Source organism: Phodopus roborovskii, unplaced genomic scaffold (assembly GCF_943737965.1).
Source record: "Phodopus roborovskii unplaced genomic scaffold, PHOROB, whole genome shotgun sequence".
NCBI lineage: Eukaryota > Metazoa > Chordata > Mammalia > Rodentia > Cricetidae > Phodopus > Phodopus roborovskii.
This window is the reverse complement of record NW_026125059.1, coordinates 14,288,232-14,292,959: the sequence shown is the minus strand read 5'-3', so window position 1 is coordinate 14,292,959 and position 4,728 is coordinate 14,288,232.

Sequence of the window (4,728 nt, the reverse complement as noted above, 5' to 3'; positions counted from 1 at the left end):
CATTTACACAATGGAGTATCACTCAGCTGTTAAAAACAAGGACACCAGGAAATTTGAAGCAAATGGATGGAACTATAAAAAAGTCATCCTGAGTGAGGTAACTAGACTGAAAAAGGCAAACATGGTATGTATTCACTCATAAGTAGATATTAGCTATAAAATAAAGGATAATTATGCTACGATTCACAGACCCAGAGAGGCTAGGCAACAAGAAGGGTTCTTTGAGGTATTCCTAGATCTTTCTGGGAAGGGAAAATAGAAGAGATTTGGTGAGTTGGCTAGGGGTGGGTGGAGATCAGGTTGGTGGAGGGTGGGGCAGAGTACTGAAAGAGATGACTGGAAAGGGGCGGGGGGGGGGAGGGGGTCAGTGTCAGGTAAAATCCTGGTGCAAGGAAATCTCCCAGGAATTTATAAGGATGACCCCAGTTAAGCCTCCCAGCAATAGTAGATACATAGCCTAAACTGTTCATCTCCTGTGACAAGATTGGTGCCTAGTCCAATGTCATCAGAGAGGCTTCACCTTTCTACAGTGTCTTAAAGATTTTATCTTAGAGAAGTCTCTTACCTCCTTGGTTAGGGCTATTCTGACCAAGGAAATTTTTATTTTACTTTATTTGCAGCTATTGTGGATGGCATTATTTTTCCTGACTTCTGTTGTGGTTAAGTTTATTATTGGAAAACTATTGCATCTTGCACGATGAGTTTTTTTGAGATAGGGTCTCTCGATGTGGTCCTCGATGGCCTGGAACTTTTTTTGTAGGCCAGGCTTTTCTTGAACTCACAGAGATCCACCTGTCTCTGCTTCCTTAGTGCTGGAATTGAAGTTGTGTGCCTTGCCTGGCTCTTGCATGCTAATTTCGTATTCTCTGATACTTCATTGATAATGTGTTTAAGACCTATGTGGTTTTGCAGAGTCTTTAGGATATTTTATATATAAGATCATATCATATGCAAAAAGTGGTAATTGAACATCTTCCTTTCTAGTTTGTATGCCTTTTATTTCTTTCTCTTGTCTTACTTTTCTAGCTGAGTCTTCTAGTTCCCATCTGGGCTTGGTCTGTCTACCTAGGACATTATGTACTTGGGCATGCATGGTTAAGACTCTTTTACACCTCATTCAAGTGTCTGTCTTCCTATTCCTTCCATGTCCCATGTGTGCTCATTTGAATGTAAATGGCCCCCACAATCTCATAAGGAGTGACACTATTAGGAGGATGGCCTTGTTGTCATAGGCATGGTTTTGTTAGAGGAAGTGTATTGTAGGTAGAGTTTTTCTGTCCCAACTCCCTGCTCCCAAATAACTAAGTAGGAGACTTAATATTAATTATAAATGTTCAGCCAATAGTTCAGGCTTGTTACTAACTAGTTCTTACAACTTAACCCATTTTTATTAATTTATGTGTTGTCACATGGCTTGTGGCTTTTTACCTCTATCCCATTTTGTGTGTTTGATTTGCTCTTCATCTGGATGGCAACTCCTGACTCTGCCCTTCCTCATTCTATCATTTTTAGTTTAGCTTTCCTGCCTAACTTTATCCTGTTCAGATATTGGCCAGTCAGCTTGTTTATTAAACCAATCATAGCAACATATATACACACAATGTATAGATGGATTATTCCACAGCAGTGTGTTACTGTGGAGGTGAGCTTTGAAGTCTCATATATGCTCAAGATACTAAGCAGTGTTTCAGTCTACTTCCTGTTGCCTGCATATCAACACGTAGCAGCTCCTTCTCCAGCTCCATGTCTACTTGCATGACACCATGCTCTTTGCCATGTGATAATGAACTAAACCTCTGAAACTGTAAGCTGCCACCTCAAATGTTTTCCTTAAAAAGAGTTGCAGTGGTAATGTCTCTTCACAGCAACAGAAACCCTAGTTAAGAAGTTGGTACCAGGAGTGGGGTATTGCTGTGACAGACCTGACCATGTTCTGGGGAGGATTTGGGGCTTAAAAAAATCAATTGAGTGTTAAGAGCTCTGTGGGATGTTCTTTAGGAGCTTGGAAGGTAAGAATGTTAAGAACAGTGCAGAAGATGGAGGCCTGGCTTGTGAAGTTTCAGAGGTAAGTTTAAAGACTCTACTAGGGTCATTTGTTATTTTCAATTAGGATTTGGTGGTTCTGGTTAGCTGGGGCTGAAGAATCAGCTGTGTTTAACAAGATACTAGAACTACTAGAGTGAAAACTTTATGTTACTGGGACAATTGGTGCTGGTTAGCTGGAATTAAGAAATTAGTGGTGATTAACAAGAGGTCAGCATTGTTGAGGTGAAATCTGGAATTTTCTGAGAGCACAGAGAAGTTATGTTCTAGAGGTGACCAAGGTTGTACCTGGTGCTGGTAGCCAGACTTGGTAATGTGTAAAGAGTCACCCAGGTGGTTCTGGTTTCGAAGGCATGAAGGGGTTATGGAGAGCAGTTGAACCTGGCACTGTGAGAGGTCAGGAGAAGCTACTGGTGAAGGTGCAGCCTCAGTGGCAATTGAAGATCCAGGACTGACGGGCTCATGCAGAGAAGCTGAGGCACGGCACCATGAAGAGAGCCCAGGAGAGGCTGCTGGTGAAAGTGCAGCCCAGTGTCAGCAGAGACCCAGGCATCTGGAGAGGCCAGTGCCGCGGGACGACCACCGAGAACAGCAGCAGCACGGAGTGGAGTCAGCTGGAGCCGAGAAGACAGCTGTGTGCGCTGCAGAGGGCGGAGCTGCAGAAGGGACCCCAGCCCTTCGGAGGAGTCCAGATCGTGAGTGGGTCCCAGACATGGGACTGTAACATGAATACATAAAAGACCCAGAGACTGATATTGGGATTCAAACATCAAGCAGAATATCAGAAAAGCAAAGCAGCCAACCACTGGCTTCTTACCTCTACCTCAGGATGAAAGCGCTGATCCTGTCTCCACAAGTTCTCACCAAGCCTCAGACTGTAACCTCTCCTCAGAGTGGCTGGGGAATGAATGCCTCATCTTCTGACTACTGAAGATCCTGCTTCTATCTTTTATACCCCTCTAGTTTATCTTTTATACCCCTCTAGTGCCAGGATTAAAGGTTTGTGATCCGTTACTCTTTTAGACTGATTCAATCTCATGTATCCCTGGATGGCCTTGAACTCAGAGATATCAGTCTATCTCTTAATCCTGAGTCCTAGGATTTAAGGCGTGTACCACCACCTCCTAGCTTCTGGCTGCTGGGATTAAAGGTGTATGTCACTACTGCCTGATCCCTATAGCTTGTGGCTGACTTTGCTCTTCTGAATACTCAGTCAAGCTTTAATACATCATAAATAATATATCACTACAATGGACAGATGGAACTTGGTTTTGATTTGATTATGTCTGTGCCTGATTCCTCTCCCCTTTGAAGTAAGAAAGTATTTTACAACGGGCCCAAAGATTTTGAATTTTAAAAGACTTTGGATTATAAAAGGGATTGGATATTTTAAAGGGATTGAAATTTCAGTGTGTTTGAGACTGTGGAACGTCTATGTTTTTAATGAGAGATATTGTGGATGAATAAGAAAGAAAAGGTTATGACTTAATAGCGATGTGTTTGTGTATTAGTTGCATTGTCTGGCTTTGTGTGTCAATTTGACACAAACTTGAGTCATCAGAGAAGAAGGAGCCTCAAGTGAGGAAATGCCTCCTTGAGTTCCAGCTGTAAGGCATCTTCACAATTAGTGGTCAATGGGGGAGGGCTCAGCCCATTGTGAGTGGGGTCATTCCTAGGCTGGTGGTCCTGGGTTCCATAAGAAAGCAGACTGCACAAGCCAGAAGGAGCAAGCCAGTAAGCATTACTCCTTCATGGCTTCTGTATCAGCTCCTGCCTCCAGGTGCCTGCCTTGTTTAAGTTCCTGTCCAGACTTTCTTTAGGGATGAAAGGCAAGGTGGAAGTGTGAGCCAAATTAACCCTTTCCTGACCAACCAATAAGAATCCCAAGACACCATGTTAGTGTTTTGGATGTCAGAAAATCTCAATGTAGACCATCTTTTGGACTTAAGTTCCCCTCCGGAATGAATGAACATGCTCAGTCTTCAACTCACAGAGTTCAAGATTTCTCTGAATCCCAGCAATGCCAGTCTATAAAAGAGAAGACCAGAGCCCATGGCATTTTCTGAACTTTGTAACTGAATCCACTAGTGCCTTTGGTGGACACATCTGAGTGTATGGGGGACTTTTAGAAAGGAAGTGAGAAAGAGGTAGAAACAATTTAGGTTATGTGAAATGCCACTGAGTTATTCACAGTGTGTTAGCATGTGTCTAGCAGACATCAGGTATCCAGGAACAGACAGAAACAAATATCATTCACCTGCATATGTTGCTTTCAGTTAGGGTTTCAACACATTAGTATATACCAGGACCTGGTCTTTTGTCGGTGATGGGATGCATCTTGCCCATTTATGGCTCCACAGTCATCTTCTAGGAAAAACAATAGAGCAATAACTGTTCAGCCTGGAGAAAACTCAAGCATGACACAGTCCCTGACTGGAGCAAGAGAGGGAGAGAGGGTCCTTCATCTAGTCACAGACATTGGCTCACTCAGTGGGATGCATACCTACTACAGCTACCCAGAGATGATGTTGGCCTTCTCTTTGATGCGGAATAGGCAGTGTGCTCGGAGTCTAATCAGGGGCCACCTGCTCACATCATCATAGTTGAGGCTGGCAGGTCTTCTCAGGGACAGTAATGGAAGCTTTGCCTAGTCAGAGTGTGTCTGCAGTAGTTTAGAGAGTAGAA